At 40.1% G+C, this 11,905-nt stretch overlaps 1 protein-coding gene across 1 annotated transcript in view; it reads left to right on the top strand.

The window, feature by feature from the left end:
• Positions 1-981: 981 nt before the first annotated feature.
• Positions 982-11,905, top strand: part of LOC105926521 (type II inositol 3,4-bisphosphate 4-phosphatase) — a gene marked incomplete at its 3' end in the record, with an annotated part of 212,557 nt that continues 201,633 nt past the window's right edge. The window contains 1 exon segment of the mRNA XM_036129950.1: positions 982-1,097.

Genomic DNA, 11,905 nt, shown 5'->3' with positions numbered 1-11,905 from the left:
GGCAAGTGTAAACATGACAAAACATCAATTAACACAACGTCAAGCTTACTTAGACAACCTAAACTGATAGGAAAGTATTTAAGGTAAATATAGAAATGGAAAGAGAATGGCAGAGCTACAGAAGCTGGCCGGAAGAACATTCACCAGCTAAGCCTTTCATGGGAAGTCTGGAGGGGCTGCAAAGATCCACATCTCACATGGGAGAACTTGTTGACAGGGCAACCATTACTTATTGCACTGCAAATATACCTTATTTATGGATGAGTTTCAAAAAGAAAGCAATTGTTGTAGGAAAGTCCTGTTTGCAGTGCACCTTAAGCCATGTAAGACACAGCAAAATGTGTATAAGAAGGTGCTCTGCTGAGATGAGACCAAATATTTTCTTTTGGGCTTAGATTGAAAACTATGTTTGGAGGCAAAACCGACGCTGCTGACCACACTGAGTGTATCATCCGTCACAGTGAAACATGGTGGTTGCAGCATCACGCTTTCAGGATGCTTTCATAAGAAAAATACTGGACAGCTGGAAGAGAACCTGCTGGAGGACTCGAGGCTGGGGCAAAGGTTCATCTTTAAGCAAAATGTGAGGGATTACATCAAAGCATAGATGTTTGTTAGAATGACCCATTCAAAATCTAAAGTCTAATTTGAAATCTATGGGAAGTCTTGAAAGCAGATGTTTTGTCCAATCTGACTGAGCTCTAGCTTATTTTACAAAGAAGGATGTGTATAAATGTCAGTGTTTAGATGTGCTTAAATGGACGTGTGTAAATGTAATCGCAGCAAAATGTGCTTTTACATAATATTGACTCCTGATTTTACACCCACCTTGTGTTGTTCTACCATGCAAAAGTCTCCCAAAAAGCACGCTGACGATCACTTCTACTGGTACTTTTGTGGGGGTTCTTTATGAACATGTGTGTCGCTAAAACAGTCGGGCAGCCAAACACACGTTGTCTCAACCTTTTTCTCCCCAACAGGCAAACAAAGACCCGCTGTTTCTGACGGGAGTGACCTTCCCTTCAGAGTATCCTGACAGCCAAGACGCGCTGGTCAAACTGACTGTGTATGATGCAAAACACAAGAGCCAAGAATCAGTGAGTAAACACTTGTTGTTCTCTGCATGTGTGCATACTGTGCTTGGCCGTTAAACATCAAGAGAGCGGTGTGATGATGAAATGCATTCAAAGCTAGCCGCGGAGCTGTCTTAATTTAGGTTTGGCGCTCCTTTAAACTTTAAAGGAGATACAGAAGCTTTAAGATGCAAGTGTCTGAGGAGAAGCTTTGAAAGACTTTCAGAAAGCCTCAAGCAATATAGGCACTTGCCATTTTAAAGGTTACAAAAAAGTCTTGCTGCTTGGTAATAAAAAAATTCAAGAAATGATTCAAGACTTTTGCACTGAACCAGACTTCAAATCTCCGTATTTTTAAATCTATCCCAGAGATTCAAAAGATTGTGTTGTGAACTGATCGGCGTCGTGGTGATCATTCCTCCCAGACACTAACCTCTGCCTCTGGCTTTGATAGAGAAGGTTATTCAGCCTGCAGTGAGCATCAGAGCATGGCAGCCCCTCCGTTGGGAAAACTGGCTGTCACACACGGGGGAACTGAAAGGAGTCTGGAACACAGCATCCAGAATAGGCCCGGCCATTTAGACGTTTAAAACAGAATTTATAACAAGCTCTTTACTGGGGCTGTGGGTTTCATCTTAATTGAGCGAAAAGTTCAAACCAAGATCCCAACGTCTTAATTTGGCTGAGCTTACGATGAAACATTCATGAGCTTTATGACAATTAAAGGAGTTTATTATGGCAGCGCTTAGTGTCTGTAAGACAAAACGCTGGTAGAATGCCAGGAGGAGCACACACAGCGGCATTGTGATTTCTTTTAATATATATATGTATTCAGTACAAGTCAGGCTGTACAGTGGAGCCTGTACAGCTTGACTTGACCTCCTTGCTGAGGTCCTGGGTTCAAATCCCTGCCTGGCGTCTTTCTGCAGCGTGTTTGTGTGTTCTCTCTGTGCATGTCTGGGTTCTCTCCGGGTGCTCAGTCCAAAACACGACTGTAGGGTTAATTGGTTTCTCCAAATTTCAGTTGGGCATGAAGGCATCGCTGTTTATCCTGTGCGGCTCATACATATACGTTGCCCTGTGATAGACTGCCGACCTGATACAACCTTTGTGCTCTGTGGGTCTATGAGCAGGAACCATGTTCAGTTCATACACTGCCTCACCAAATGTCCATACCTCAAACAAACGTATGTACATTTTTTTTGTTGCATTGGCCACAACAGATTAGTGCAAAAACCTTTCAAATACAAAGATTCATAATAAGCTGGAATGCATTTGTCAAGCAGCAAATAGAAGGAAGGCCCAGAGGTTTCCACAGCTGCATAATGGATTAATGCTGTGAAGATGGCCATGCAGTGCCAATGCTCTTAAATTGTATCTAATGTCTTTATTTTATGATTGTATTATGTTTCAGAAATGTTTTTGACTTGCGTAACTCTCCTGATATGTGCTGCAGACATTCTGCACAGGTTGCAAAGGATTTCTTGATCTCAATGGGGTTTTCACCTGGTTAAATAAAGGAAAAGGAAAATGAAATCATGAGACTTACCCCCACAGTAATTCATAATACCACCCATGCTTATATGGAGACACGGAGAAAATGATGAGATGAACATTAATATTGCTGTCAGCACACATGCACTGTATGAGCCACAACAACAGGAAGAGCTGGCCCGACCTGCAACCTGGGCAAGACTCTTTTCTAAACAATGTTTTTCAACATAAAACTTATGAAACCAAGCAGTTAATGTATATACAGTAAGACAGGACAGTGCAAAGTAATTCCAATAGTAATATTTACTGTTTACTGTGGTTAGTTGACCTGTAAATGGCTCCATCAGCTCAGCAGATAGAAAATACCATTAAACAACAAAACCGAGTACAAACAAGACGTCTCACCTTAATATAAACTGTAAATGTGTCTCTGGTGCATTTTTGTTTAAACAAGTTTGTTCTTTATTCAGTGAAGTTACTCACAGAGAACAGCGTAGTCAGTCATTTTACTCAATTAAGAGTAGCAATACTGCTTCATAATATTTACTCAAGTAAAAGTAAGATATACAGCGCAGTAAAACTACTCCTAGATGTACATTTTGTTCAAAAAGTTATAAGTAAATGTAACTAGTTACTATCCACATCTGCTGGTGGCTTTATGTTATGGGACAGTTTATAATCTCATGTGATCATTTACAGTTACTGACACATGCTACTTTAAACAAACACTATGGGTTCCTGAGAAAGATTATTCTCCTTAGTCGTCTATTAGTTGCTTAACAAAACTGAATTAAGTTATTGTAAAAAATGTCTGTGAACATAAACATTTGATGTGCATCTCTGAGCTGAAACCACAATCGGCACAGAAAGCAGACGGGTCCTCAGTCTGACAGCAGATGTGACAGCTTCTGCTTGGATCGTGTACACTCACACAATTACATAAAATACATTCAGGCTGGTGGCTGTATGGTCACAAAAGTGGAAGAGATAAGAATACTATTGCAAAACAGTGTTCAGTTCAACAATAGAGTGTGAGAGGATTGATTTATAGGGTGACAGAGGGAACACACTCAGGTAGGAACATTAGCAAGTAATGTTTGGCCTGTTTTAAAGTTTGAAATATAAAGAGTCCAGAAGTTTTGCTATTTTAAAATTAAGAAACTCGTTAAATTAAGATGTAAGGCTGCAACCAACAGAGCAATGTCTAGTTTTTTTTTTCACCTCTAGAATGAGACACCGCATCTGGAAAAAAAGAATAATGCTATATTATTACCCAGAAGGAATACTAGTAAGACCTTTGTTACAAACCCTTACAATCTCCTCATTAACCTGTCTAGCGGATTATTCTCAGCATAATTCAGGCTTTAGAAAGGTCAGTCGCCTGCTTCAGCTAAACAACTGTCCCGTTGGCATGGTTACACAACACAGATTAAAAAAACACCAGTATGTCAGTCCAACATGGAAAAATCTTCCAAAAGTTTCTGTTTATGATAGAATTAAAGTTACACATTAAATGCAGTGACGTTCTATATGTCAGAATATCTGACAAGTGACAAGGCATGATGTGATGTGATATGATATGATATGACATATATGACTTTGAAATGAAATAATATATTAGATGATATGAAAAAGATGAAACATGATGTATTGTAAGGCATATATCAGCTATTTGACATGATAGCTATAATTTTATACAATACGATATTTGTCATTTTGCATTATGATGTATAATCATGTGACATGATACAATATTATATCACACTGTATCACAATATTTGACTTGAAATATATATATACCCACTGCACAGTGGTGCAGTGGGTAGCGCTGTTGCCTTGCAGCAAGAAGGTCCTGGGTTCGAGTACACCCCTGGGTCTTTCTGCATGGAGTTTGCATGTTCTCCCTGTGCATGCGTGGGTTCTCTCCGGGTACTCCGGCTTCCTCCCACAGTCCAAAAACATGACTGTTAGGTTAATTGGCTTCTCCAAATTGTCCTTAGGTGTGTGTGTGTGAATGGTTGTTTGTCCTGTTTGTCTCTCTGTGTTGCCCTGCGACAGACTGGCGACCTGTCCAGGGTGTACCCCGCCTCTCGCCCAGTGAACGCTGGAGATAGGCACCAGCACCCCCCGCGACCCCATGAGGGAGAAGCGGTTTGGAAAATGGATGGATGGATGGATGATATGTATATAATGCAATATAGAATTATGGTATATAACATATGATCTGTCACATGATTCATTATTATCATGACATGATGTGACTTTTTGAGCTATTTTTGGCAGTTCCATGAGCAAATTTCTCTCCAGAGCCTGCTTCACCTTGCATAAGAGTGAACATTAACTATATTGTTGTCTTTTCTTTGTCCTTCACTGTTTTTGTGAACTTATTTTTCTGCAGAGCACCTTTCCATCTTTTCAGAATAGTGCTGACAGAAAACAGAACATTTCACTCCAGCTTTGTTCTCAGAATCAGGGCTCAAGGCTGAAGCAAAAGTCTTACAGACAAGGTCCTGTTGAGCAGAGTTTCATTCTCTTCTCTCATTTCCCCGTTCCCTGCTGCCTTCAAAAAATAACTTTTGAATGATGGGCTGTCTCTCGGCCTCCTGCAAACCTAAGACATAAAACACAGTCTTTCATGGTAGTTTCAAAAAATTGCCCTGTGTGGTGCCGCTTCAACACTTGAAAATCATCATTCCCCCCTTTTTTCCTGACACCAGTGCTTGTGTGCTGTGGTTAGCTTTTAGATTTTCAGCTCCGCTCCGCTGGGCACAGTGTGCTTGTCTGGGTCTCATTAGAGACTCTTTAAGTGACACAGGTGTGACCCTGAACATGAGCTGCTACCATGCATCAGCCCCCCCTTGGCTTCAAGTGCAAGATCAGAAATCACCCTGTCAAGACCCGGTCATTTAATCTTGCATTTTTATTATTTATTTTCCTTGTAAAACTTAGCCTGCAGGCTGTTTGCTATGTACACAAATCAGCTGTCAAAACGTACATACCGACACATTTCTTACATTTCTGAGCCATGTGTTGCAGACACAGTGCTCAGTACAGTGTGACTCAGAACAGCACGGTTTGGTAAAAGGGTGAAACAGTTGGCAATATCCCAGCATACATTGTTATGTAATTACCGTATGTATGTGTATCATTAGTTTTTTTGGGCATTTTACCTAATAAACTAACACAAAGCAATGAAAAATTACACACAATGTCTTTATTAAAGGCAGGGCAAGTTTATTTGTATAGCACATTTCAGTAACAAGGCAATTCAATATATATGAACAAAACATAAGAAAAAAAACATACAGAGGGAAGTGCATTGACTTGGAATAGTAGCTGTGGGTCAAGAAAGGTTTGGCTACAAACTTAATCTATTGAGGTTTCAGTTGACAATAACAGTTTGAATTGAGCATTAAAGGTGCATTGAAGTTAAGTTTTGAAGTTAAATATTTTTTTATTTACTTTATCATATAAGCCCTTACAATTGCCTGACATGTAAAATGAGTTATCTCCTATTTACCGCAGTTGCCTCTATAGGCTCTATTAGTCATTTCATGAGAGAGTGATTTGGGTTGAATCCTCTGGGTGTGTGCACTGGTGTGACGTGCTGTGCGCTCTCGTTGGCCTGACTACTTTGTTGAGAGTCTCCACCGCTATTATCAGAATCAGAAATACTTTAATAATCCCAGGGGGAAATTTAATTAAAGCATTAGCAAGAGAACACATCGTAAACTCCATGCGAGACTCCATAAAATACTGTTCATGTACAGTATATGTATATAATAAAATAATATTTCTAACTTTCTTACCTCAGAAGACATTACGCCTCTAAAAAAAAAAAAAAGACATGTAAGGTTGCAATGAAAGATGAAAGATGACGGGTGTCATTTCAACTTGTCGCCAGAGGGGGCAGACATCAGCAAAACTCCTGGAACTTGTGCTATGCTCCTTTAACATTCAAAGGCAACTCTAAACAAATAGGCTTTTTATCTTGACTTAAATGAACTCAGGCTTTCAGTTTTCTGGGAGTTTGTTCCAGATAAGTGGAGCATAGGAACTAAATGCTGCTTCTCCATGTCTGGTTCTGGTTCTGGTTCTGGTTCTGCAGAGCAGGCTGGAGCCAGAATACCTGAGTGGTCTGGAGGGTTGATGCCCTGATAACAAGTCTGTGATGTATTTAGGTGCTAAGACATTCAGGGATTTATAGACTAACAGAAGGATTTTAAAGTCTATTCTCTGAGATACAGGGAGCCAGAGGAAGGACTTTAGAACTGGGGTTATGTGCTCTACGTTCTTAGTCTTAGTGAGGACGCGGGCAGCAGCGTTCTGGATCAGCTGCTGCTGTCTGATCCACTTTTTAGGCAGACCTGTGAAAACACTGTTGTAGTAATCAATGCGACTAAAGATAAACGCATGGATGAGTTTCTCTAGATCTCGTTGGGACATCTGTACTTGAATCCTGGAAATGTTCTTCAGGTGAAATTTTTTTTTACCACGGTAACATAGGTTGACAATAAAGAATCTTTGAAGAAGGCCGACTTAGTAATTGTGTTTAGATACTTTTGGAAGCACAGGTCTGAATCCCTTTCTATCCCCAGATTTTGGGCCTGATTAGTGGTGAAAAACTACCCTGGCCCATCACCCTAACTTCAGACAGCGGTAGCATCATGCTGTGGGGATCATTTCTTCAGCATGATCAGGGGATCTGGTCAGAGATGATCAAAGTCCTGCAAGAATACCTGGTGGAGGTTGCAAAAAGTCCCTGAGACCATGGCAGAGATTTGCCTTCCAGCAGGACGACAGTCTTACTGGCATTATTTGAAATCTGTGAAAAACCTTGAAAATTGCTGTTCACAGATGCTTCCCCTCCTTTGATTTCACAAAGAAGCATGTGCAAAAAAAATGGTGTCATCTAGAAGTGCAAAGCAGCAGAAACACATCCAAACAAACCCCACCGCACTTTTCAGTTCATGATCCTAAAAAAAATATAATTAAAGGCATTTATGATGTTCCTTCTTCTTAATAGTTTTGTGCTACTTTGTATTGATGAATGACATAAAACCATTGTGAAACATATGGAAGTTTGTCATTGTAAAATGAAGTAATGAGGAAATCTTGGAGTATGAATATTTCATTAAATCGTGTCTCTAATTAGGGATGTGAATTACGAAATAAAGGGGTCAAAGTCAAAATGATGATAGAAGGACCCTGACATAGTCAAGGTTATAGATGAACGGCTCAACATTTATAGTGGACCCGAGTATTTTATCGCTCAGTGGCTTCCCTCTGCCTCTGGCTTCCATTTAGATATCCTGAGATGACACCGGCTGCTGCATCCTCATGAATATTTAGGAGCTCAGATGGAGCTGAGGAACCGATAAGTCAGGGAGTGGAGGTGTAAGAAGGAGCAGGACCAGCTCAGATTTCTCTCAGGTGGAAGTGATCCCACCCTCAAGCCTATAGCTGTCAAACGTTGACAGGGCTGCCTTAGTTTGTCACTGATGTCTTAACTGCAGCTCGTCTTTGAAGGGCTCCCAGGGGCAAAGGCTCCTCGTTTGACTCGCATTCTGATCCCACTCTGTGTGGATGCTTTAGTGAGAGCGACTTATGTAAAACAATTGTATCACGCACTTTCTCAGCTAAATATTTAAGCACGGTCTCAGTGAAGTGCAACTAATGAGCTGTGTTTTGTCCCTGCTTAAAGGAGAGAGAGGAAATGATCGCCCTATGCACATAAATCGTGTGCACAATGCATAGAAAACATTTAAGGATGACAAAATGTTATCTTGTTAACCATTAGATTTCTAATGTCTGGCGCCTTTTTCCTGTGCTCAGAGTGTTTAGTTTCTCATATTGCATTACAATTCAGTCATTGCCTTTAAAATTCATGAAAACGAGTCTGATCAGAGATAGTTGCTCCAGGATGAAAAGTCATTAAAATAAAAGCTCATAAAAGGCACAAACAAGGTTGCATTTGCATGCTGGGTACATTACATTTTTACTCACTCAACCTCACCGAGGATTCTCAGAGGTGGACCGCTAATGACAGCAGCTTTTCTTTTTTGTCCTGTGAGCGTGAACCTTTTACTGGATGATCTTATTTAAACAGATAGAACCTTCCCGACGTAACGGCCTCATTTCCTGCCTTTTCTCCCTCCAGTTTGGGATAAATGCTCACGGCGGGTCCGACGTTTGCTTGGTGAGAATTTTTCATTTGTTTTCCTGCACCGCAGTCTGACAAGCATAAAGCCTAATCTGAGGTGAATGGGATAATGGAGCATGGCTGGTCATTTCCATAAAGAAGCATTAAAGTATATTGAATAAAGTAAAACACCACTCTGCTGTGGCGGTCGGGTCTTCCTGCGGCTGAAAACACACACACACACACACACACACACACACACACACACACACACACACACACACACACACACGAGTAACCTGCGTTTACAGACAGTGAAAGAAATCTTTGATTGAGAGGGCGATTGAGAAAGAACCGATCAAAGCCCAATCTCAAACGACACACACAGACACACATGCACACACTCAGAAAATTGGATCATGGTTGTTTTCAAGGAACCCCTCCCAAAAAAAAAAAAAAAAAAAAAAAAAAAAAAAGGTAGGGAATGGATGAGGTGTGTTTCGATTTCTTTCAATACCTCACTTGTTTAAAGGTGAGATATTCTCCAGGAGGTAAAAGCACTTAACCAGATTCAGCTATTTAGTGGTGGTCCTTTTGAAAAATAAATTATGCCTCATTAAGTTCATGCTCTGGATCATTTTTGCGTGATTAAGTGACTCAAAAGAAAAATTTGACTCGTAGAATTGATTTACTGTGGCCCTTATTTTCAGAAGTTATTATCATCATTGGGTCTTTTTCAAAGTCGACAACAGAAGAAAATTGCTCAGCCGACACAATATATTTGAAGTTATTGCATATTGTCAGATGTAGCATTTTTCTGCTGCAAACATAAGAGCAGATTGAAGGCAAATCTTTGACTCTTTTCTGTTTCAGTGGACAAATGCTACAGGGAAAAAGCTTCTTTTAGATCAAATATTTTGTTCCGATGCAGAACGGACAGAACATTTCTGACCATAACAATTCAGAACATTCACTTTTCCCCCCAAATGATCCAGAGTTAGTTTAGAAATATCTTTTTCTTCTCTTTTTGCATTTCCTTCCCATAGTTTTTCAGGGAGGTTTTGTCTATTTGGTGCCTCTTGAATTTCTGACACCAAATAAAAATCTGTTACAGTGGCTGCACGCTAGAATAACACCTCAAACATTAAGTAGTAACATTTAAAACATCTCACCAGATTAAAGAATAACAACAGATCTCAATGTAATCAAAAGCATTCAATTTGAAAAAGAAGGGTTTCACAAATATTTCTGATAAAAGTTTCTTATGAAACACACAAAGTTCAACTACAACATTAGATTAATCAGATATTCAGATCTCTCTGAAGCAAAAAACACTTGAAGGGGTCATATCATGCAAAATCCTCTTTTTTTAGCTCTTAAATACATTTTGTTCTGTACATGGAGTCTCTGGGAGTGAAAAATAAATGTTCTTTTTCAAAAGCAATTTTGTAGCCCAAGTTCAAGGATGCCGAAGCTACAAGTTGTTGAGTGAAAATGTTCGGCAGTTGGGTGTATTAATTGGCACAATTAATTACACCATCCCCCAGCACACTACATAAATGGCCGAACAGGTTGGAGTGGAACCGTCTGCGACCTGCAGGTCACTGAGCGTTCATTTTGTCATTAGTTAGATAAAATCCTGTAGTATCTCATGTTTTAATTTAAAGAAATACTCCTACTCTCTCACAGCTTGCTGAATCTAAAGTCTTGAACGTAAAATAACTGTTTAGTTCAAAGCATGCTGAGTCTTTTTGAACATTATTATATAATAATTTTTTTGTGTCTATATGAACAAGAGACTGAATGTTTTTTTTATTTTGCAGCAGCGCCCGACCAGATGTAATTTGATTTTTAATTCACAGAACAGTGGTAGAAGATTAGGGGTAATTTTTGTTAAAGATTTTACATTCAAACATCTAACTGACTCTGATCAGGACAAGCTTTCCTCAACTGTCTTTTTTTGTTTGTAAATCTTCCTGACCTGGAGAAAGCCCTTCATGCTTTGATCAGCTCCAGACTGAAGCTCTCCATGTCAGTTTCTCCTAGTCGAGCCTAAATCACCTTCAGCTTCTCCAGAAAGCACAGCAGCCCTGTTTTATATTCTTTACACTGGCTTCCTGTTGCTTTCAGAACTGATTTTAAATGTTCACGGTTTGTTTTCGAATCTCCCCTCCTTATTTCTCTGAACGTTGGAAGTGTTTGTGTGCATGGCGGGTCCTTGAGGTCATCCGGTTGGCTTTTATTGCATGCTTCAGAGACGAAGCTTAAATGCTGGGTGGCCGGGTCTTTTCGCCGGTAACACTCTCGCTCTGGAACCGGCTTCCTTTGGGTCTTCAAGCCATCACCGATCCGGGGCTTTTTAAAAGCAAATTGAAGGCGCATTTGTTTCAGGAAGGCCTTTAATGTTCCTTAGCACTTTCCCTTTTAACTGAATTATTTTGTTTTCTGTGATCTTTTTGAGTGTTTTCGTGATTTTATCGTTATCCGCTTTTGCTCTCCTTACGTGGATGTTTTAAAGCGCTTTATAAATCAATAACTGAAAGGAAATGAAATTCTAGCCCATAAAGTTTCCTGAAATGACTTTGCACACTTCAGTGACTCCATATTGTGTTCCTGCGTAACCCTTGCAAATGTTTTTTTTCTCTTTCCACCTGATTTGAGGACACTCTGACTGGCATATGCGCTCCATCTCAGGAGGCAGTCTGAACAGCCACTGTTGCGTGGTGAATTGTCGCTCCAATTATGAACTGCTGAAGTATGGAGAATCCCAGCCTCAGTTAATCCCGCCCTGTCAATAATCATGATGTGCAAAAGAAGGCGAGGTGACATATTTAAGGCATAGCCACGTTTTTTTTTTTTTTTTGCTGGATGAGTGTCAACGCGGTGGGAATTTTCTATATGCGTAAGAGTTTACTGCAATAAAAAAGAGAAGCAGGAGAGAAATGGAAGCAGAGAGCGGAGCTGAGCAGACACACAAACACACACAGTCATAGAAATGGTCTTTTTTTTTACGAGAAGCAATCTCAGAAATACCCAAGAACAGTTTTGGTAGTGATTGGGTGGACAGCTCTGCAGTGATAACCTACGTGAGTAACAGTCCCCAGATAAGGAGTGTTTCTTGTCTGATGGCCACTTTACTTCCCTCACCATCATTGTGGCAATGTCAGCCAAAGTCATAAGAGAGGTAAAGTACAGC

Source organism: Fundulus heteroclitus, unplaced genomic scaffold (genome assembly GCF_011125445.2).
Source record: "Fundulus heteroclitus isolate FHET01 unplaced genomic scaffold, MU-UCD_Fhet_4.1 scaffold_256, whole genome shotgun sequence".
NCBI classification, from domain to species: Eukaryota; Metazoa; Chordata; class Actinopteri; order Cyprinodontiformes; family Fundulidae; genus Fundulus; species Fundulus heteroclitus.
The sequence above is the reverse complement of the archived record's forward strand: the minus strand, read 5'-3'. Positions and strand labels throughout refer to the sequence as shown.